The sequence below is a fragment of the Ursus americanus genome, chromosome 30 (assembly GCF_024610735.1).
Source record: "Ursus americanus isolate L20-20 chromosome 30, mUrsAme1.1.p, whole genome shotgun sequence".
Lineage (NCBI taxonomy): Eukaryota > Metazoa > Chordata > Mammalia > Carnivora > Ursidae > Ursus > Ursus americanus.
The window spans coordinates 25,061,242-25,085,091 of NC_142156.1; the positions used below are offsets into that span (position 1 = coordinate 25,061,242).

Consider the following 23,850-nt stretch of genomic DNA (forward strand, 5'->3'; position numbering starts at 1 on the left):
CACTAAGGGCCCTGGTCTACAAGAGTGGCCTGTAAGGGACGGTCCTCTGTGGTACAGCAGCAGAGTCCAGGGACCCAGCGTCCGCACTGGAACATCACTCCCTAGGAAACGTCTTTAAAATCAGAATAAATGGTTATGAAATAAAGATTTTCTATAAAAGGGCTGAAAGATAAGAGTTTACAAAATGTGTAAAGTCTCCTAGAAGGTGAGACAAAAAGACAATGAGTTGAGGAATTGGGGAAAAGTAAAATACGGACGGCCTTCCCTGGATGCCGTCATCTGACTCCCAGGACTTTCAGGAAAACAGACGGAACCCGAGGTGGGGTTGGGGGGGCATTTAGGGGAAGTGATGTGACAAACAGCCAGCCCGGTGCCCGTCAAGAACGGACGTGCTCAGACATGCGTTTCTTCCCCGCGTCCTCTCTTTGGAAGCTACTAGAGGAAAAACTCCGGTGAACTGAGCTTGTAAACCAGCAGGAAGAACCCACACGGGCAGCGCTGCGGAGGGAAGGCCCAGGATGGCGCCCGTGCCGCAGGGCAGCGAGCCCTCCCCGCGCCCGGGACGTGCCGTGAGCCCCGCTGCTCTCTGCATGTGAACTCCGGGGTTAGTGCGCCGGGTTTTTGTCCCTCTTCCTCTGGGAGCTTTGCGTTGGGAGAGCCCTGGAGGCACAGGCTGATCCGGGGAAGAACTGACTTCTTTACAGCACTGATTCCGGACCCCACGTGGCACGCTTGCTCCTGTGGGAGCCCTTCCCGTGGTCCCGTGAAGGTCTGAACTCCGCACGCGAGGCTTGCAGCTTCTTGCGAGCCGTAGTCCTGGGCGTTTCACGCTTGTACTAACGTGTGTGTTTGCACGGGTGGGCGATCGCGCAGCACAGCCCGGCCGACGTGAGCGCTGGCTACCGCGCTCCTGCAGCACCTCGGCCTTCCGCGGGCACAGAAGGATGGCTCTCCTGGCCCTTTGTGGTCGGGGGTGGGACTCGCTCTGCTCAATTCGCTGTGTTGCTTCCCAGCTGGGGTGCATTTAGCCGCCAGTGTGGACACCCCCCCCCCCGCGACCCTCCAGCAGCCAGAACTGTTCCCACGGGCCGCCGCTCTGTCGGTCTGGCTCTTGCGGAGAACACCGCACGCTGTTGGCCGAGCCGCGCGGGGCGTGCAGTGTGGCCGGAAGTAGCCTTGGAGGTTAGGAGCCCCGGGATGGGGCTTCTCATCACGGCAGCACAACCTCACCCATCCTGACACGTGTTGATTAACCCCTTCCTGTTCCACTGTTTTCAGGTGGTTTCCTTACTTCCCAGAAGGACGTCATGTTCGGACAGTCTGGCTGTCCCTCTTTCACGGTGCTCACTTGTGCTGGTGCAGGGACCACGGGACTGGCCCCGGGCGGTGACCCTGCCCTTGTTCCTGCCTGTGCTGGGGGCTCGTCTAAGGTCCCACAGTCTGCAGGATGGGGACTTTGATTTCCAGGTACTGGGTCTTCTTTAATTTCCGTTTCCTTTTAAACTGTGAGATCGGACACAGGTGTCTGATGTGCACCTTTGTCCCGCTGGCGTGGCTAGCGCAGGTCCACAGGCGCTCTGGTGCTGGCCGCGGTGGCCCACTCGTCCGCGTGTCGTGTCGTTGCCCGCTTTGGTCACAGTGCCCTGCATCTCCTGCCTTGATTCAGACACTTACTGGAGAAACGATTTTAAAAGTTGTGCCCACTGTAAGCAAGCAAACTTCACTCCACGTCCGCGAATCTCGAAGGGGACGCCGTTCTCCGGTGTCCAAGTGGTTACTCAACACCATACCCGACTTTGCTGATCTTTCTGAAGATTTTGTGTGTTTGCCCCCGGAATTGGGGGCCAGCGCTTCTGGGCTGTTCTGCTCCGGTCTGGCCTCGACACGTGGGGGCGCCAGCCTCCCGGGGTAGGGGGGCTGCGGGGCGCTCTGGCGGGAGCCCAGGAAGCCCGCGAGCCCCAGCACAGGGCGAGCACAGGACTGGGCACGGGCTCTGGGTTCCACAGGCAACCAGCGTCTTGGCTGCATTGCTCCCCAGTTCTAGAGACGATGCGGGCAATTTAGATCTTTCTGGAAAACGCAACCACGTCACCTCAGGGAGCACGCTGCGAGGCACCGTCTTGTAGCGCGTTTCCAGGTGTGTTGTCGCCGACACCCTTGTGACCCTCGCTGGCACGCTCTGTCGTCGGCCAGACTCTCACAGGCTGTTCCACGTCATTCCGTGTTGCAGGAACCGCACGTCTGGGGTTTCCTTCTCGCTCTCCGCGCCCCAGGGAGGAGCCAGAGGGGTGTGCCCAGCGCCCCACCAAGCATCCCTCCTGCTCTGGCGACGCGCATGTCCAGCAGCCCCCCTCCCCCGCCTCTCCTGCTGAGGGGCTCCCGACGGGGTCCCGCAGGGCCAGCCGCCATCCAGGAGGTTCAGTGGGAGCTCTGGTCCCTCCCCGACTGCAAACGCCCATCTTTCCCAGCGAGAGTAATACATGCGTGGCCCGCCCGCACCCCGCCGGCACCACGGTATTAAAGCCGTAAACTCTTTCCCGGGTGCGGCTGCTCTGAGCTGACGGCACCCCCAGGAGGGGCCGCGCGGTGGGGTGGCTGCGTCTGCGCTCTTGTTATTTCCCCCTGGTTTACTCTGGGGGAAGAGACCACGGGCAGTAGATTCCTAGAAGCGCCTGCACCCGACCCCACGCCACTCGTCCCACGCTCTCGGAGGGGAAGGGACAGCCGTGGGCCCCGAGCACCAGGTCCCCGTGCAGGACATCTCCCCAAACCAGGGGCCCCGGGTCGCAGCGGAGCACCCCCTTCCTGCCCCTCCCCCAACAACCCCTCCATCTTGACCTCACGTCCGGGAGAATTCTGTGAGTTTTAGGGTCCACCTGGCTTCAGCAGGAGCTGATTAGCACAGAACGTGCCGCGTGCGACCTCTGATGGGAATATTGTGTGCGGCGGGCAGTGGCTTGACCCTCACGCCAGTGTGACTTCGTCACGGGAGGACAGGAGACGGGCCCGGGCTGGGGGCCTGCACTCGGGACCATGGCCGTTGGCCTCTCTGGGTCCACGGTGTCAGGAGCTTGATGGGGACGCGGCGTCCGTTTGGGAAGGTGAAGGACGCTCCGGAAGATGGTGACAGCCCCACGCGGTGTGAGTCACTTAATGCCCCTGAGCTGCCCCCACGAGGGGGTGCTTCTCACGTTCTACTTATCACAGTGTTTTAATTGCTTGCTGTGACTACAGAATATAATACGGTTTAGCCGGGGAAGAAGTCCAGGGAAAGGATAGATCACTCCCCCAGAAGGCACGGAGGCACGCGCCCGCCTTGCTGGGGTCTTGGGGGTCCCTGGGCACTCGGGGCCACATCAGCACACACTGATTATCCCCAGTGGAGGGGGAGGCCCCCTGTCCCGTGACACCAGGGCTGCTGTGGGAATTGTTCCAGACACAGAAATGGGGGCAGCACCGACCGAGGCCATTCTGAGCAGACGTGTCCGAGGCCAGCATCGGGCAGCCTTCCCCACGTCCCTGTTGGAACCACGGCGCTGTCCCTGTGGGACCCCCTGCCAGCCGGGGCCTCAGTGACATACGGTGGAACAGAGCCACGCCGGCGTGTGACACACAGGAGAGGGGTTCAGCCACTTGTCAGTGCCACACACCTAGGTCAGGTGGACCGCCAAGCCTCCCGTTCAAGGGGCTGGGAGCCAGACCTCACATTCCAGCGAAGCCCCTCACTCACGCTCACACTCACACTTCCCATCCAGCGTCACCTGTTCCTCCTCGCAGGGCCCAAATGGAGGTGGATCCTGGCGGGTCCCCTGCTCCGAGGGGCTCTCAGTCTGTAACCAAGTAGGGCAACCAGGCCGGTCAAAAGGTCGGCGTGGGCTGTGGGGGCAGAGGAGGCGGCCTCGAGCTGGCCTTCAAGGGGATGGATGAGAGCCACATGCCGGGCTCCCCCGTGAGCGGCCCCTCTGCTTCCCTGTGGGCCTGGGTCCAGCGGCTCTTCATGCCTGTCTCGGGTGTTTCTAGAACGACCAGGCTCAATCCACAAGTTGAAGCCCCAACCCCCGGACCCAGGACGTTGCTCTGTATGGACATAGGGTCTCCAAGCAGGTGCCGGAGGTAAAATGAGGCCACTAGGATGAATCTAACCCAATAGGACGGGTGTCTTTCTAAGAAGGGGAGAGCAGGACACGGACATGCACAGGGGACAACTCGTGGGGACCAGCGGGAAGACAGCGTCTACACACCCAGGGGAAGGCCTTCAGACCATGAGGAGTAGATATCTGTGGTTCAGGCCGCCCCATGAAGCCTGGGCGGCCCTGGTGTGTCCTGCTACGTGGTGTTCCTGTGGACTGCTCTGTCAGTCAGGGTCCTCCAGAGAAATGGACCATGTGGCAGCTGCTCACGTGGCCTCAGTTCACACAGCCTCACCCACGTGGCATCCACATATGCAGCCTTGGTCCATGTGGCCTTGGTCCAAGTGGCGCCCGTGCACGTGGCCTCGGCTCACAGAGCACCCTCTCACTTGGCACCCACTCTCGTGGGGGGGGACACGTTCCTCCTTCTCAGGGTCCAGGTGTAGGGACCATGTCCTTTGTCCCTGGATTGCCAGGCCTGGGGACCGAGTACCTCCTCCTGGCTTGCAGGAATGGGGGCTGCGCTCCTCCTCCCCCGGGGCCCAGACATGGGGATGGGCAGGGCCTGGTGCCCCACAGTCTCCATCGCCATGTTCTGCCATCTTCCTGGGACCTGGGGCCTCACCCCTCTGACGAGGCTCGTCTGTGTTTGTTGGTGCTGCTGGAAGGGGCAGGCTGTCACCTCATCAGTGCCCCGAGTCCCTGCAGCTGGTGTGGGTGGTTGGGCCTGAGGACAGGGCCGGGCACCAGGGGCAGCGTTGCTAACATTTGGGACCGCTGTCCCAGACTTTTGCCGACTCTGGGTGGCATGCTTGGCTGTGTTGTGGGGCTCGTGTGCCCAGAAGCTGATGGATTCTGGGGTCAGGAGGGGATCTGGCTGTGGGAGCTTCAGAGTTCTATACTGGGTGTGCTTGTGGTCAGGCCTTGGGGTGGGCACCGTTCCCCCTGAAGGCCTTGTTGGTGGTTGAGGAAAGGCCCTGTCTCCGCGGACTGCAGTGCCCCCTGCAGCCGGGGACCGGCTCCCAGGGTGTGGACTGCACAAGTGCAGGTACAGGTCAGGGGATCCGGGGACCTGGCACAGGGCAGGGTCGGCCGACGAGGCTGGGCGACAGGAGGGGGTTTTAGGGGTTCCTGGTGTCCTTCTTAACCCGCACATCGGGTCCGTTCCGCCCAGGGCAGCAGGACTGGGATCGCCCTGCCAGGTCGGGGCCCACACTGGTGTGGGGAGCAGGGAGCACGGACGCCTGGCCTGGGGCCGCCTGCGGGAATGCTGAGTGACCCTCAGCATGTGAAGGCTACGTCCTCAGGACTGTGGGGGGAGGACTCCCTCCACCCTGAGCTCCGTGCAGGCGGGTGCGGACCAGCCTGAGACTGAGAGGCCGGGAGGAAGCTGGCCTGCAGAGGCGAGTGACCCGGGGCAGCCAGGCACGGGCGCAGGCAGGGAACCCAAACAGGGCAGGTGGGGGAGAGCCAGGACCTCGAGCAGCGGACCCAGCGGCCTGTCGGGGCACAGACCACAGGCAGCCCTGCAGCCCTGGACCCTCAGGCCCCCGGTTCAGAGACGGCTGCCGGAGAGCCGGTTCACGTGCGATCCCCGAAAGAACTTCGGGAGGGAAGGGTCTCCACCCTGGGGTGCACATGGGGGGAGCGAGAGCCCCAGCGCCAGGAGAGAAAAGTTCAAAAGAGGCGGAGTGACGATGGGCCGCGGAGGACCCACAGGCAGCCCAGAGCCTGGGGAGGGGGCTGAGGAGGGGACGGGGGATGGGAGGGAGACCCCCGCCGACCCCACACAGACCTCACAGAGCCCTGGTTACTCCAGACCGCGGGCCACCGGGCGTCCGGATGCAAAAGGCAGTGCCTGGCGCCAGCTTCAAGCGGCTGCCCCAAAATTCGGGGGTGTTCGTTTTCGGGAACCACCTGAGCCCCACAGGCCACGAGGGGGCCGGCGGACACGGGTGGGGTGAGAAAGGGGGCGCGGCGCACGCTCAGCCGGGGCCCCGTGCGAGGGTCCGGGGCGCCTGCTCAGGCTGCGGGGAGGGGAGGGGAGGCCGGGCCCGAAACCGGGGACTGTGCGTATAGCCCCGGGCCCCACAGCAGGCAGCCAGTCGCGGTGCGGACTCAAGTCGCCTCACAAACGTGGTCGGGGGAGGGTTCTGGTTCTGGTGTGGACCCGGCTCCCAGCGCGCAGGTGAAGGCCTGCCTAGCGCGCATGCGTGAACCGCGCAGGGGCGGGGAGCCAGGGACCCAGAAGAGGGCGAGCGCGCAGAGCGGCTGGGAGGGGGCGGGCCCCTGGCGTCCAATCCGCTGCCTAATTCCCAGCCCGAGGCTGCACACCTGCGCTTATCTCGCCCCCAGAGGTAACGCTGGAGGAGCGGGGTCGGCCTAGGTCGCAGGGGCCTGGGTGGCTGGCGGGGTGTTTTCCAGCCACAGACACCTGGAGCCTCGATGCCGGGTCAGCCCGGGACCCCTCCAGGCAGGCGGCCAGTTGCAGGGGGGCTGACGGCACCGTGGCAAGCCGTCCCCTGACGCAGGGCTTGGGGTGCCTTCTGTGTTCCGGAGGCTGTTGGGGTGCTCCCGCTGTCCCGAATCTGCACCGGTTTCCAGGGCCTCCGCGGGCGGACAGGTGGGGGTCAGGGGAGCCCAGGGCGCGGCGTGGCCAGTGGCGAGGGGTGTGTGTGTGTGTGTGTGTGTGTGTGTGTGTGTGTGTGTCGTCCCCGAGCCCAGGGCGCGGCGTGGCCAGGGTGTGTGTGTGTGTGTGTGTGTGTGTCGTCCCCGAGCCCAGGGCGCGGCGTGGCCAGGGTGTGTGTGTGTGTGTGTGTGTGTGTGTGTGTGTGTCGTCCCCGGGCTCAGCTGGCGGGGCCCACGCGCTCCACCGACTTGCAGGCCGGCACCTGCGCGCGTGGGGGCGCGTTTCCCTTTGCGCCCGAGCTGCAGGAGCCGGACTGCGCTGCCAGGTGGGCCTGGGTCCACTGGCCGCGTGGTCCTTGGGTGCGAGACCCCTGAGGGCCTTGAGTTCGGGAGAAGGCGGGGCCCTCCTCAGGCAGCCGGTGCAAATGGGGACGGAGCTTGGCCCCTGGAAAGGGGCCTCTAAGAAAGATTTGGGGGGTGGGCTCCCTCCGGCCTGGAGGCCATGCAGGGGTTGCAGACCGACCCCGCTCGGCAGGCTCCGACGACCCCAGCTACCCTGCGTGGGCGGACGCGTGTTTACTGAGCATGCTGCGGCCGCCCAGGTGCGTGGAGCCAAGGATCCGGGCGAGGGTCTGGAGAGGCCGCTTCACGGGAGGGCCGTGGGGTACATGGCATCTGCCTGTTTCCACGCGCAGACCCACACAACCGCCAGTGTTCCCCCTGGAGGCAGAGCGGAGGGGTCTGGAAGCCTCGCGAGGACGGACTCGGCGCGCTGACCGCGGTGTCCTCAACGAGCCGCACCTGGGAGCCTTGTGCGCTGCAGAACCCGGGCCTTCACAACAGTGAGCACACCTGGGGCCGCACTCGCCCCATTTGCGGGGCTGCGTCCAGAGGATTTCAGGGGTGGGCTCCCTCCGTGGGGACACAAGGCATAGGTGGCTGGACGTGCGCCCTGGCTGCCAGGGCAGGGACGGGGTGAGTCCTGTGCACGTGTGAGCTCCCAGGTCAGGGGAGCCGGGGCCTGGAACAGGGGAGGTCGGGGCGCAGAGCAGACATGTGGGGACCTGCGTCTGCCCAAGTCCAAGCCCAAACCTGCACCCACACACTCGTGCCCCCCCCCCCCCCGGCGAGTCAGGTTTGGGGGCCAGCAACGCTCACACTGGTTGTCTTTGCCGTCCGTGTCTTTCATGTTGGCTCACTGAGCGAGTATCTCCCGCCAATTACTGGTTTTTAATTTACCAGTAAATAGCACACTCAGGCTCGTGCCAGACTAATCACACTAGTGTCCAGGTGAGGGGGGTGAGAGCAGCAAATGAAGTACACCTCAAATGTAGTGGGTGTACTTCTGTCGGAATCAGAGGCACCCTCGCCAGCGGCGGTCTGACCTCCAGCTGCCAGAGTCAGAGTCAGGGTTCAGTGTTGCCAGAGCTCGTTTCCAGAGAAGGAGGGCGCTGGTGCTGAAGGGCCGCATGTCCTTCCCTGGGGTCTTTGCCTGCCTTTCACCCCGCCCGTGAAGGGGCTCCTCCACAGCAGGAGTCCTGGATCGGCAAGCTGTAGCCTTGCACAGACCGGGCAGTCTCGGCTAGTCCCCCCAGCTCTGGGTATTCATGGTCCCCGTGCCCCTGTGTCTGCACTGATGAGCCCCCAGTGGGGCCCCGCGGCCGCCGAGCTGCTGAGCTCTTCTGGGGGAGAAGAGAGCAGAGGAAGCTGCCCTAGGCCACCGCCCGCACTCTTGTATCAAACAAGGTCGCTGTCAAGAGCAATCTGCCTCTTGGCCACGAAGGAGTGGATGTGAAATCTGTCAAACCCACACACGGCCATCCCCCCCGTGGCTCCCAGGCCCGCACGAATTCACCCCGGGACCCAGTGCCCCGCACACGCAGATGCACAGAAGTATCCGTCCGCCCTGCGCTCCTACATCGCCTAGACCACAAACAATCCGACTTTGCCAGCGGTTTCCCCTTGATGCACATTCGTTCAACCGCACGTCATGACCGCGCACGGAACTAGATCCCTGCTGTGAGGCTATGAGCCCAGCAACGAAACCCGAACGTGGTGCCATATCCAGTCGATCCGCAGGTCGGCCTCTTACACCACGTGTGTCTTCCTCGAGGCCGTGTTTGCGAGGAGAGGTCGCGGACGGAAGGCGCCGGGGCACCAGCGCGCACAGCTCCGGCAGGCACGCCTCCGCTCGCCGCGACGCCGGAATCCGGACTCTGGTTCGGGGCGCGCGTCTGTTCCCTGTGTGGTTCCTGCGAAGTCTCGACGTCACGTGCTCCCTTACTGTCTCTGTGTTTCCAGCGCGCGACTTCCTTTATGAGGATGGTTTCTGCGAGTCCACAGTGAGGTAGGCTCTTCTCGTAGCTCCTTCGTCCTCTGTAACCTCAGGGAATATCATTTCCTCCCCTCGTCAGACGCGCGGTGCTCTGGACGTCCACGGCCCGTCACAGTGTGCCCTTTGTTCTGTTTGGACTCGAGTGGGTCAGGCCGAGCCTTGGCTCCGTGCTTGCGCTCCCGGGCCCAGGTCCCGAATTGTGTGGACCCGGCCGAGGGTGTTCCCAGGTACTCGTACTGCAGACGGCTCCAAAGGTCTAAGTTGTAGGGGATCCGTTCCGTTCCACCAACATCGCCTTGGGAACCGGTTTCCCTTCTGTCATAAGGAGGCTCCTGCGGCCCGTAGGCTCCCTCCACTCTCTCTTGTCATATCGGGGAACCACGGAAGTGCGGTGAGCCAATGTCCTCCTTCCTCCTGGAAGCACCAGTATAATTTCACAGCTTCCCGAGGAATCAGGACACGAGGCTGTGTGCTGTCTCCTTCCCTCCTGGCTGGGCTGTCAGGCTTCCAGACCCCTCCGCACAACCAGGACTGGTTCTAAGAGTACTCCCGGTGTTAGCCCAGCGTCCTGCAACAGCTGTCAGTCTGGACTCAGAGACATGCCTTTCATGTCGTGTTTTGAGTCTGTTGTTCTTTCTAGTGCCTTCTCCAACGCTTCCTGGCACATTTCTGTTGCGCTGTTTACTTCCGTGGGAAATTCTGTAACACAATTCTGTATTCTGCTGACTGTGCCCGTCTGTGCCCACTGCCGACCAACCTGCACGGCCTGTGTGTCCGACCGAGGCTGTCCGGTTTCTCAGTATTTAAAACCCAGTGTGATTAGATCAGTTTGGAGTAGAGAACAGTGGTTGCCATGGTTCCTCCAGCGATACCTTCCACCGGTCCCACAAGGAGCTGTCAGGGTTTCCTGTCTTTCAGAGAATCTGTGTTTGGCACGGGGTGGAAGGTGGGCGTAAATGAGGTTGGAGAGAACTCGGCACACTTGGGGGACGTATATCTGTCTAGAAAGTCCTGCCTATTAAGTTTCAAGTCCCAGGCTACGCGGGTCGCTCCCGGTATGATGGAGGGAGGGTTTCTTAAGAGGGAACCCCTTCTCGCTGGGGGGGAAATTTGTGCTGTGAGATTGAAGGTCGCCATACACCACCAAGCAGGACGTGCGTTCCATGCCGGCTTCCTACGTGTGCTGTGACACGGAACCACGGGTCCCCTTCATCTTTTTTAGCTTTTTTCCCTCTCTTGAGTTCGATACACAACTGTTACAAACTATAACAAGTAGAAGGCTATCAAGACTAATAAAGTGGTCCTGTCCTCCCCTCCCCCATCGCCTACCGCTCCTGCTTCGCGGTAAAATGGCTTCGTTTCGAGGCTTGCGTGTACAAGGTCGTACATGTGGATTTTTGGGTTTCTCTTTATCTCCCATGTGGCCATCCCTTGAAGTCAATAAAAACCATCACATTTGTGTGTTGACAAGTGCATAGTACCTCACAGTGTAGCTAAACCGTATCTAGAAAGAGGTTCTCAGGTCCCAGGCACTCAAGTAAGGCAACAATAAACACCGACATCCTCTCGAAGCAGGACTTCTATTTCTGGGGAAGAAATCCCCCAAAACCGAATATGAAGAAAAACAAAACAACAACAACAAAAAACCCCCACAAACCTGTTTTTTTCATTTTAATAGACTCTACTGTGAAATTACTACGCAAAAAGTAGAAACGGTTCTTCCTCCTACTGGCGAATCTCTGAAAGGCTCTATTTCCCCACCCGCTCACGCGGACGGGACGCGAACTGTCCGTTTAATTTCTTTCCATCGTGATACAGGTGTGCGCGTTAATCCTCGTGGCCGGTTTCCCCGCCCCCACCCCCGCCCCCTCCCCACTGGGGACCAGCAGCGTGTTCTCTGTAGAGTCTGTCTCTTGGTTTCTCTCTCTCTCCCTTTGCTCGTTTGTGGTGTTTGTTAACTTCCACGTATGAGTGAACTTACACGGCACTTGTCTTTCTCTCACCGACTGACTTCTCTCTGCGTTATACGCTCTCCCTCCATCGGCGTCCTGGCGAGCGGCGAGATCGTATTCCTCTTTATGGCCGCGGGATACTCCGTTGTAGATATGAGCCACAGCTGCTTCTCCACCCATCAGTCGATGGGCGTTTGAGCTCTTTCCATAATCTGGCTCTTGTGGACGTCGCGGCTGTAAACGTGGGGGTGCATGTGTCCCTGTGAATTAGCGTTTGCATATTTTGGGGGCAAATACCCCGTAGCGCACTCACTGGATTGTAGGGTAGTTCATGTCTAACGATTGAGGACCCTCCCTACTCTTGAGAGCGGCTGCGCCAGTGTCATTCCCACGACAGTGCGCGAGGGATCCCTTTACCGCACATTCTCTCCAACAGCTGTTGTTTCCCGATGTGTTAGTTTTAGCCGTTCTGACTGGCGTGAGGTGATAGCTCTGTGGCTTGGATGCGTCGTCTGCAAATATCTTCTCCCATTCTGTAGGTTGCCTTTTAGTTTGGGTGATTGTTTCCTTTGCCATTTAGAAGCTTTTTATTTTCAGGGAGTCCCAGGAGTTCATTTTCTACTTTGTTTCGCTTGCCTCGGACACGAGCCTAGAGAGAAGCTGCTGCAGCCAATATGGTGGAGTTCACTGCCTGTGTTCCACACTGGGATTTTCACGGTTTCCTTCTCACATTTAGGTTTTTAATCCATTACGAATTATTCTTTATATGGTATAAGGAAGTGGTTCAGTCTCATTCTTTGCATGTTGCTGTGCAGTTTTCCCAACACCATTTGTTGAAGAGGCTTTTTCCCATTGGGTGTTCATTCCTGCTTCATCCGAGATTGACAATATAGTCGTGGGTCCATTTCTGGGTTCTCTGTTCTGTTCCGTTGATCTGTGTGTCGTATTTGTGCCAGTACCATGCTGTCTTGACGATCACAGCTTTGCAATAGAGCTGGAAGCCTGGAATTCTGATGTCCCCAGCTTTGGTTTTCTTTCTCAAGATGGTTTTGCCTCTTCAAGGTGTTTCTTGGTTCCATACAAATTTTAGGCTTGATCGTCTAGCTCTGGGAGAACTGTTGTTGGTATTTTGACAGGGATTGCATTGAACGTGTAGATGGCCTTGGGACAGAGACAGTTCCACGATATTTGCTCTTCCAGCTCATGAGCGTGGAAGGTCTTTCCACTTGTGGTGCCTTGAATTTCTTTCTTCAGCGTTTTATGGTTTTCAGAGTACAGGTCTTTCGCCTCTTTGGTAAAATTTATTCCGAGATGTTTTATTGGTTTATTTTTGTGCAACTGTAAATGGTATTGTTTTCTTAATTTCATTTTCTGCTGCTTCATTAATGACGTATAGGAAAATAGGTTTCTCTATATTGAATTTGTATCTTGCGAACTTAGTGAATTCATGTCTCAGTTCTGGTAGATTTTCGGTGGAGTCTAAGGTGTCCCTTTTCTGTCAAAGTCTGGACATAGTGTCCATGGATCGAGGGTTAATGATCTAATCAGTGCTTCCCAGATGGAGTGTGAACCTGGCCGCTGCTCTGAGGACAGGGAGAGACCAAGGAAAGGGACGGCCACTCCAGATTGGTAGGCGGCCGTTTGGAGCAGCACGGGAACTCACGTCCGTGTCTTGTCTTGGCAGCAGCAAGAGGAGTAGATCTCCACACCACCTGCCGCCTCTTACAGGTTTACACCGAGGCCGTAACTGGGCTCCGTCACGGGGACCATCCAGATGGTCTCAACACCACGTCACTGTCTCCAGGCCACATCCTTGGAGCAGCCTCTGGGGGCAGGGAAGGCGAGGGAAACCCACATTCCAAGGGCAGGGGAGGGGTCGGAGCCTCTGATTGCCTGGGTCCAGGTCACGGCAAGTGGTGGTCATGGCCTGTCGTCCACCGTCTCCAGCACCCCGCCCCTCCTGCCCGGCTCTTACAACCTCACGTGAACCTCAGTTCTGCCCTGAGGGGTCAGGTAGGGGTTTCGCTAGCCCGGAGATGGCTCCTGTGGCAGCTGTCCCACTGCGCTGGAGGCAGAGGTCACAGCAATGACACAGGCACATTCAAGAGAAAGCACAGATTAAGACAGCGGTTCCCCACATGACCAGCAACGTTCTCCAGCAAGAGGCCCATGATCCCAACCGCTGACTGATGAAATCCCCGAGGCTGGGGGTCGGATCACTCAGGGCGCTCCCCGTGTCCTCGTGAGACCCGAGAAACATGGTGCTGTAGCAGGCTCGTCAGGCAGAACACACAGCACTGCTGGGACAATGACACAGGTGTCACCATGGGAGGCAGCAGGTGGCCAAGGCCATCGTATTCTGGAGGACAGCTGTTCTCATTGAAGACACTTGGTGTTCAGTAGGGCAGAGTTTTTGGCCGACCCTCAAGGCTCACTGAGCGGATCCAGTCAGGGCGGCCAGGTCTGCAAACCGATGGAGCGAACGATGACAGCAGCCAGACGACCGTCCGTCAGACACAGAGTGTGTCCATCTGGCCTTCAGGAGAGGGAGCTTGTCATCTGCTGTTTCCACGGGAGAGGTTCTCCTCTGGGCCCAGGGAACCCCGGGTACAGCGGCCCAACCACCCAGCTGGGAGCCACCCCCAAAGCTTTGTGCCACAAAACCACGGAGGCCCATCGGGTCTGCCCACTGAATACCCGGGTGGTGGGACCAGTGCCTGCCAACCAGTGACTCTCCCCTCATGTGACAGGATGGCTGCTGTCCCCGTGGTGTCCATCCCACGTTGCTGGTACAACTGGGTTTTGTTCGAGTGACTTTTCTGTTCCCAACGTAGGGGTGGCTGGGTGTGCAAATGTCCTTAACACAGAGTAAGCCCCATAGATCCTTTCCAATTCTGAGCATAGCCAGCCATGCCTCTGATGGAGGTCTTTCTAGAACCTTCCAGGGAGCGGTTTGATGGGCTGCCTTTACGGTTTGACAGGAACACACTACCCTTGCCAGTGTTACGGACACGCTGTTGGTAACGTCAGGTGGACAGAGTGCTGGTCCTCGCCTGTCCTTGCTCAGTGCCTGCCAATCTCTCCCTGGAGGGGCGATACCCACCATTACCATCCTGACCAGCTAGAGAGGGCGGCTGCCCGCATACCCAGCAGTTGGACTGATTTCCTTGCTGGGCATACGCTGGGGCCACGGTGGGAAGGTACAGCCCCAGGTGCCCGGCCCGTGACCGGACCCCGCAGGAGCAGCAGAGTCTCAGGAAGACGGTAGGAGCAGGAACTTGATGGGGAGTCCTCCCCTTCTACAAGAATGACCCTCGAGGCCCGCACTTCAGATGTAAATGTGGCTGCATCCTCAGGAGTTTGTCCAGGGCGTACGTCCCAACCATGCTGGCCCCGGGAGGCAGCCCTGTCAGGCGTGAGGAGGGGGACTGGTGGGATATGGAGGACCAGGGCCCCACCCTCTCCCCTCCTTCGATGGTGTGTGTTCCATGCCAGGTATAGTGTGTTTCAGTGGGTCCGACGGCAGCAGGACACGGGGTTCCCAGCGCACATGGAGTAGTTTCCCGTCCCCCGGGGGTGGCAATGACGCGTCTACCCCGGTGGGACTTCCCAGTGCACATTCCAGCCCCTCAGTCCTGTCCCGGGTGCGATGGGGCTGCTGTCCTCAGCAGCGGGGCACGTGGGTCCCCAGTGGGAGTCGGGGCCTCGACTGTGTCCTGCAGCTTCCATAGGTCACAGACCCGGGTGCCTCAGTGGGGATCCCCGTGTGGCATACGGGGCAGCAGGCCCTACTGGCTGACCAGTCAGATGTACCAAGTCTGGACGGTACTGTGGTCCACGTGGCCAAGGTGGTTTTCCCTGCGAGGGATGTACTCTGCTGCCTGATACTCCACTGTTCCCCCCAGGCCTGCTGCTGTGGTTCTAGGGGAGATGATGCTCCAGGCCCTCCACGTCCTTCCCCCGCCCCCGCACAGTGTGATCTTGGCGTGTGAACCCCAATCCCTCTCTGTTCAGCGAGGTCCCGTCCGTGGCACCAGCTTCCCTAGTGGTGGCAGCCTGGTTTGCTCGGTGACAGGGAAGGCTAGGGTTAGGCCAGATGCAGTGTCCACTCGAACCAAGGCACACGGAGAACCCTCCGTCAGAGGGAGGGGCCGGGAGATCCGTTTGCCGATTCCGTCCTGGGTGGGAACTTCATGGATGGTGCCGGAATCCCCTGGCACTTGGCCTGGGCGTCGACGAGAACACACAGGACATGGGGATGGTGCATTGACCCGGTCACGGGTCTTGTACGCACAGCAGTCTGCATCTGTGGCTCGAGGCCACCCCGTCCAGCCCCTGAGGTGGCCGCTGTCTGTGCCCCCAGTCTGCTGTCTGTCCTGAAGGGTCCACACCAGGGCCGAGCCTCGGCTGAGGCACGTGCCATCTGCCTGCCAGGAGCCGTCAGAAACCGCTGAGCGGGGCATGAAAACTGAGGACCACGTCAGGCTCTTGCAGACGGACCTACACGTCCTTCCACGTATCCTGGCCCCGCACGGGCTTATCCGTGCTCGTTCACCTGTCGGCTTCCCATTGTCCCAGCCGCAGGCTTCACCCCTCTAGCGCAGTGGGGGACCGGCCGGGGCTCTGAGTGACCAACAGCCCTGGGTCTAGGCCTGGCTGAGCAGGCTGCGTGGCTTGTTCCCGTTTCCGTCCGGATGGCGCCGTTGCTGGCTGAGTGGTGCCTCCCGTCCAGGGGCTGGATTCCACGGTCAGGCCCATTTCACAGGCATCAGCCCGGATTTCGTGGCTCCCTCTCCCAGGCTACAGGGACGTCCCAGGGAGAGGGGCCCGGGTCTCTGGAGGGTGTACACACCCCACAGGCCCAGTAGCGCCCACGTTTCTAGAGACGTGGGCTGGTGGACAGGGTCTCTTCTGCGGCAAGTGGGCGTGGCCCGTCCTCACAGGGGGTTCAGCCGTGGCGGAGGGGGTCGATGGAGCGCAGCCTGGCCCCACGCGCTGCCGGGCAGGGACGTCGGACACAGGCGCTGCTCCTTGGGAGAGGCTCTGCGTGGAGGAGCTGGTGATCTGCGGAAGGATGGCGGCTTTCGATCCTTCCAGACCTGAGCCCAAGGTGCAGGGGACTCTGTGTGTGTCCTGTGTCTGCCACGTGGCCAGCCCGCATTGTCTGGAGTGACAGACACGTCTAAGTCGAGTGTAACCCTGTGTGTGCGTGTGATTTGAGTTCTGGGCCGCTGTTCTGCTAATTCTTCCCTCTGGGGGGCCCTGAGGTAATCCTTCAGTGGAAGTTTGTCCGTCCTTCCTGTCTGTGGGTTAGAGACCTTGCCGCCCCCCCAGGTGGGGTTAGCCCAACTTTGCTGTCTAGACGGTTACTAAGCAACCTAGAATTTGGCTCGAGAGCCCCCGTGCCTTTCAGTTCAACCAGAGGCAGCCGGGTCGTAGGGAAAGGAAGACACGCGTTCTGGCTTGTTCCCTAGCCTGTTCTTGTGTGTGCTTTCCTGGGAAGTGGGTGCCCTGATCTGATTCGACGGTGGGTGGGGTACCGTAGCAAACCCGGATTTCTAGTGCACTGGTGGCGGAGTGTGTAGAATCGTCTGTGGCACGGTCAGGGCAAGCCTGTTCCTGACCACGTGTCCGCAGTGGTCCCTGCATGTGGTTTATACGCTCGCATAGGCAGGGGTCCCTTACACCCCTGTGTGTCACTGGGGAGAGCGTCCGCTGCGACCTTGTCTGGGGCGCTCGTTAGTGAGCTCTGAGCTCCACCGCTGCCTGTTGTCGCGTGATACTGGAGAGTGGAGGTGTTTGGTGGGGAGACCCACGTTCCCGTTGTCCCACCACGTCCTCCTGCTGCGCGTCCCGCCCGCCCTGTGGGTGAGGCGCCCGTGCGAGCCCCCAGCCCTCCTCCTGACCTGCAGGGACCTGTGTGATGGAGCTGGGGCTGTCAGCCCGCGCCCTTTTCTGCCGCGAAGCCTTACCCCGTGCTTTATGTCCCGTTGTGCGGTCACCTCCCCGCCACGTTCGGTACCAAAGAGCCGAGTCACCAGCTCTCGCCCGCGATCTGAGAGGAGACGGACCCGTTCCGATGTCCCTGCCAGATCTCTCCTCGCCACTTTATGGCTCTTAGGTCAGCATATTGGGCTGTTCCTCCTGGTCTGAGGCTGTCGGGGTCAGACCGTCACCGGTGCTGGGCAGCAGCCTGACACGCACCGTGGATGGCGTGGCGGAGGCGCACCCGTCTGGACAGCGTGTGTTGTGTTCCGTGCCCCGGGGCAGTCCCCGTCACGCGCTGCTGGCGAGTTCCCGCAGCCCCGCTAGTGGCCCAGCTGGGATCCCCTCAGCTCGTGCAGAGGCCCCCCTCCCATCTCCGGGTCCCGCTCAGAAACGTACCCTCTCCCTGGGAGGACTCTGCTCCGAGCTAGTGCCCTCAGTCTGTCAGGGGTCTGCTTGGCCCGTTCCAGAATAGCCCCTGGAGGTGACGGGTCACTGGTTTGCTTTCTGTTAGCGGGTCTGCTGTTTGTAGAGCCTCAGAGCCCAGTGAGCCTTTCAGGCAGCGGGATCTGTTCTCACAACACGGGAACGTCTCGGTCCGAAACCCACTCTGGTGAAACTTGGGCCCTGCAGTGTTTTCAGTCCCCGGTGACCATGGTGCACACCCTTGTGAGTGAGGACACTCTTGTGTGTGTTCTGAGTCCTCACTGGCTGGTGCCAGCGTATCACGGGCTCTGACGGCGTTTTCCCGCTACGTCAAGGCTGCGTCGTGAGTCTCTGTCCTCCTGTGGTCCCCGCTCTTCCTGGTCACTTCACGGATGTGTTTTATATGATTCCCATTCGTGGTTGGTGCTGTGTCCTGCCAGTCCTCTCTGTGTCTGACGTGCCTCCTTTGTGGGAGGGCTCGGTATGCAAGCTGTGTTGTCCGGGGGCCGCGTGGCATTTTCCTGCCTTCAGAAGACCACGTCCTGCCCCGAAATTTTACTGTAGTGTGAGATGCGTGGCCCTTACTTGGGTGGGTTGTCCCTTCCCTGAATGTAAGGATTTCCGTCAACTCTATGTGGACGTTAGTTAATTCTCCAGGTTGTCACCAGAAATAGGGGTGTCACCAGTGTAGGAAATGCTGGTGTGTGTGTGTGTCTGTCTGTCTATGAAAGGCCTGGATGTCTTGAGCTAGAAGGTTGTGGCTCTCGGGGCTGCTGAGGTATCTCCGTGGTTACCTAGTGAGCTGATAACGTCTGCCTTCCCGTGTGAACGTGGTCACGGGTTGGCTCTCCGCATCCGTGAGAAGCTCAAGGAACACATCAGACAAGTCGACCAGCGTGTCGGAGGTTCAGATTCCCTGATGATCTGGTTTATGACAGTGCTTGTGTCTGGGAGTATTCGCTCAATTTCTGTAGTTTTAAATTCCTAAAACTATTGTAAATCTATAGGGTTTGTGTGACTTTTAACCCCCCAGATTGGCCTGTGATGTGAAATAGTACACACAGTAATTTGTTCCTTTAGGGGTTTTTAAATATTTTCCCTTATTTGAATATGTCCTATTTTATGCATTCCAAGAATGTTTTCCTTTTCTGGTTCTTGTTTTTATTGAGATATAATTAACAAATAACATTGTGTTACTTTATTTTTTTATTTTTTCATTAATTTTTTATAATAATTTTTTCTTATGTTAGTCACCATACAGTACATCCCTAGTTTTTTATGTAAAGTTCCATGATTCATTGTTTGCGTATAACACCCAGGGCTCCATGCAATACGTGCCCTCCTTACTACCCATCACCAGTCTATCCCGTTCCCCCACCCCCTCCCCTCTGAAGCCCTCAGTTTGTTTTCCAAATGGGGAGATTTAAGGCACCTACTCGTAGAGGCTGGTCTATCACCAGTTGTTAGGAGTCCAGTGAGCCATGACCCTGGGCTGAATTTTCCTTGTAACCCTTTAATTAGCTGCTGTATCAGAGAGTTATTCAGGGTGGGCTTCCTCTGCACTGGAGGCTATGCAGGTCACCGGGGACTGGCCAGAGCACTCCAGTTCTGGAGGCCCCAGATGCTCAAGGGCAGTTGATGGGCTGTGGACTGTGGATGTGGGGGCTGTGCAGGTCAAGGAAGCCAAGTACCTAGACCTACATGTGTCTGAGAGTCCAGTGCCAGGGGTGAGGTCTTGGGCGTCCACATATGTGCTTAAATCTGTCCCTCCACACAGATGGACTTATTCCTCCTGAACACAAAGGTGAAGGAACCTACTCTGTCTTTCCAGGGTACATTCCGTAAGTGACACCTAGGAGGCTTGACTACTGGTTCGGGGGAGGAAAACATTTTCTATGTCTTTCAGAGTTCTACCTGCTTTAAGAATTAACTTGACATGAGGGGCGCCTGCGTAGCGCAGTCGTTAAGCGTCTGCCTTCGGCTCAGGGCGTGATCCCGGCATTCCGGGATCGAGTCCCACATCAGGATCCTCGGCTGGGAGCCTGCTTCTTCCTCTCCCACTCCCCTGCTATGTTCCCTCTCTCGCTGGCTGTCTCTGTCACATAAATAAAAAATAAAATCTTTAATAAAAAAATAAAAAAAAAATTAAAAAAAAAAAAGAATTAACTTGACATGATGAACAGAAGAAAACCGAAGTTTTATTACGTGGGCACAGAGGTCTAAGATGAAATTGAGATGCAGAAAATGACCAAGGCAGACAGCTTTTGTACATTTTAGACAAAGAAGCATAACTCTGTGAGGAATTTGCAGGACGATTAAATAATCAGGTATTAAATAAAAGGCATTTCTATGGAAACAGTGGTTAATGAGTGGAGCAAATGATACACCAGCTTCTGCGTTCTGAGAGTGGCCAGTCGAGAGGATTTCTAGACGTCAGGGTCGAAGCATCTTTAGATGGAGTGAAGGCAAGCAGTGGCAATTGGAGAACTCTCCCTGGTTGCAGTTGGAATGTCTCTGGTGATGTCTGTGAGTGGCCCACACAGCAACAGGCTCAGAGATGGTCTGTGTATCAGCTATTGAAGTGGTTTCTGTGAAGTGTACATCCAGTCGTTCATATTCGGTTTGCAAGACTTCAGGAAAAGGGGCAGTTTCCGTGTTCAGTGATTTCAAATGAAAAGATGGAAGAAAATGGTAAATGTTAGTTTGCAGATTTATAGTCTGACATTAGAGGAATCTGGAAGAATTCAGGATCCAAAATGTTTGCAGATAGAAATCAAAATCTCAAAACAATTAACAGCACTAGAATCTAATACCCAGAAGTATGTATTATAGTGACAGCGTAATCATTATGTTTCTCTCAACAACTCCCATGTCTATCAACAGCAACCACAGCAAAACTAATTTGTTTGCAAATTAGATCTAGTTTCAATAAGCTGGCTTATTTCTAACAGTACAAAAGGAAAGCAACCTATCATACAGACTGTTTTAAATCTGCTTTGCTAGACCTTTTCATAAGGAATCACAGACTGAAGTTGGAAATTTTATTTTTGAAGTATAGTTGATACACAATATTACTTCAGTTTCAGTTGTACAATATAGTGATCGGACAAGTCTCCGCAATGTGCAGTACTCCCCGTGCTAAGTGTAGTCACCGTTTGCTGTTACCACAGTGTCACGGACTATGTTCTCTGTGCTGTACCTTTCCTCCCGACAACTCATTTACTTTATAGCTGGAACTTCATACCTCTTAACCCTCTTCCCCTACTTGGCATATCCCCCCACCCCCTTCCTTCGGCGTGCCGTAGTCTGTTCTATTTATGACTCTGGTTTGGGTTTATTTTTGTTCTTTTGTGTTTTAGATACCACATATAAGTAAATCTGTACGTTTTAGTTTTCCTAAGCATAACACCCTCTAGGTCTGTGTTGTTACAAACGGCAAGATTTCTTTCTTTTTATGGCAGAGTAATATTTCGTTGTGCATGTATATTACATCTTATCCATTCATCTATCATTGGACATGTAGGTCACTTTTATGTCTTGTAAATGGTGCTGCCATGAGCATATCTTTTTGAATTAGTGTTTATTTTTCTTAGGGTACATCGGGGGAACGTCAGCCCCGTGTTCACAGCTCCCCTAAGTAATAAAGACAAAACACAGGAGCTTTGTTTTTCTAGGCAGACGACACGAAAGGGAAAGAAAAACCTGTTTACAATTCCTTCTAGAAAGCAGACCAGTAACCCTAGAAAACCTTTTCCTTTTAACGGAGAAAAACCAAATTTTAATTTCGCATGAGCTTCCTTTTGATATTAAAACTTGCTAAACGAATCTAAGCCCCTTTGACCACACATTTTTAAAGGTTCTATAATTATTCATTTACTTGTCAGAGAAACCGAGCACAAGCAGGGGGAGAAGCAGGCTCCCCCCGAGCAAGGAGCCCCATGCGGATTTTGTCCTAAGTTTTTGCCCTTAAAATAACCGGTTTCACAGTAGGACAAATTACATTACTTTTCCTCCACACAAGAAATCCATTTTTACCTAAAGCACATACCCTACTTTTCTTGCACACAGGGGTGCTTCCCTTAATATTTTTAGGATCTTTAACCACCTACGTGAAGCACAATGTTAACCCGTAGGACCTGAACGTCCAGCGGACACGACGTGGCGGCCCGTGCACTCTTAGGCCAGCGTTCTTCCGTCGGCCACGCGACGACCACATTTCATAGTTCCTACAAGCCTGTGTTCCTTGAGCACACAGTCCTTCAATGGGGCCTGAGAAAGGTTTACTAACAGACCCCAGTGTATCTGCTTTCTCTGGGATAAGGAGCCCACGGCAGCTCAGCCAAGGTTGAGCAACCAGGGTTTCATTATTTTACCTTCTTGGGAGGGATCCAGGCGCTCGGGCTCTACAGGCAGCAGCAGCGACCAGAGGCCCAGTGGGAGCTCAGGCGCGGCCTCCATGGCGCTGACGCTCACGTGCCGGTGGCCAGGACGCCGGTGTCCTCGGGCTGACTCGCACACGGACCGGGGGAGGGGGACGCCTGAGCGCGGGCAGACAGTGCGCACAGCGTGCTCCTGCACCCGTCGCGTGGCTCGTGGGCACGTCCGTCTCCCGGGCGTGATTTACTGTGGGATCCGGGGGCGGCAGGACGGAGCTGGGCACCGGGCCCCATCGTGCTGCGGGCTGGTTTGGACCCGTCTTCGCCGCCATCGGAGTCCCTCCGTCCCTCCGTCCCCTGCAGAAGGTCCCGTCCGCGGGCACAGCGTTCCGGTTTTCCTGGGAGCCCCGGCGCTCACGGGGCGCTGCTGACCCGGGGTGCTGGTGTTGGCGGTTTGGGCAGCGAGGGGGTCCAATCTAGTCCCTGCTCCGTCTCCTAAGCTTTTGATGGCTTCAACTCCTCACTTAGCAAAATGTCAAGGTTTCAGGTTACCCAGAAGACCTGGGGAAATTCTCAAGTTTACCCGCAAACACCTCATTCCTACCTACCTGTTCAGGTAACGGGTGCTCAACAGCCATGAAACCTGCACAAGCCAGCTGTCCGGCCAAGTCCACCATTCTCGCCACCTGTCTTGTCGTCGTTGGTGAGGAAGTTTGGAACCTGGGTAACATCATAAAGCTTTTATTCTTCCTGGGCTTACTGAAAGTCCAGTGAGTTTAATTCTAAAGCTCATAACTCTAAAGTCTAAAGACTGAAAACTTTTCATTAAACCCACAACCTTAAATTTGTCTGACTACCAAATATTTCCCCAGATCATGTGAACTCCATTCGGATTTAGTTTCTGAGAATTTTTATGAATACTAAGGGTATGTAAGTGATCAATTATCTTTAGGCCAATTAAATAGAGCCCTTTCACAGACTAATTTTGGCAATAATACCTTACTACCACATGCATACAGACGAACACGGAGCTCTTGGAGCTTCTGTTTAAAAGAACAGTTGGAATAATTGAAACTAGTGGCTCCCGGGGCTTCAAGCCGTTCGGTGTGTGTGGACGAGATCGTAAGGTTTGTGTCTGTCCCTGGACACAGTCCTCAGAAGGCGGGGGTCTGGGGCGGGGGCAGAGCCCTTCTGCCGGTTCTGATTTTCCCTCTCAGGCAGGTGGGGGCTGTGTTCACACTTGAGAGACGTGGTGGTTTATAACGTTAAGGAACAGAGAACGAATGCACGCTTTATGGTGCTAAGCGTTTTGGGTAATTGCTTTTTACATTTCCTTTCCTTGCCGGCGCCGTGGTTTTGTCCCGTACCCTCATTTTCTGCACCACCTACAAGCCTCGGAGCGGAGCGGGTGAGGGGTCAGGGTTGGTAAAGGTAGGTGGGCTTTCACTTGCTTCTAGATTTGCGTTTCTGGTTCTGCAGGGGTTCGCGAGACAGAGCGCGGTTTCTACTCACCCGAGTAGAGCTGGGTGACAGCCTGGGTGTCACGGGCCCGGCCGCCTTTCTCACCTCGCTTGGCGGCTTCTTATCAGGACGAACGCCAACCAAGCTGCGAATCTAAAGTTTTCTGAGTTCAAATTCAACGTTGGCTCCTATCAGTGCCTGGATAAGGGGCGTCACCCGGTCACTGGTAGGAAGGCCTCAGACGGACGCTGGTCCTCGGCTTCCTCGATGGGGGACAGCGTGTGTGTCAACGGACACTCATCTTTCTCCCCACAGCTGGGAGGGCCTGGAAGTGGAGGTAGATGGGCCTTGTAATTTAAGGGATCTGCTGCGGTCCTGGAGACCTCACCTCTTTTTGGCGTGGTGGGGAGGGGTCTGGGATCCATCTGCAGAGGACACTGCGCAGGTCTGAGGCAGGCTGAGCCTGAGGACAGAGCCCGGACCGAACCAGCAATGGCCAACCTCATTGCCTCGCTCCGAGCACGGACACGACTTCCCGGTCAACATGGGGCCCGGGG

The 23,850-nt window shown here is 57.3% G+C and overlaps 1 long non-coding RNA gene across 1 annotated transcript; it reads right to left on the reverse strand.

Annotated features, from left to right (window-relative positions):
* Window positions 1-19,632: 19,632 nt before the first annotated feature.
* On the reverse strand, window positions 19,633-23,613 carry LOC123803894 (uncharacterized). The gene is made up of 3 exons (XR_015722356.1): window positions 23,345-23,613; window positions 22,441-22,552; window positions 19,633-20,086 (listed from the first exon to the last, which is right to left on the reverse strand). It is a non-coding gene; the product is annotated as an uncharacterized LOC123803894 (long non-coding RNA).
* Between the last annotated feature and the right edge of the window lie 237 nt (window positions 23,614-23,850).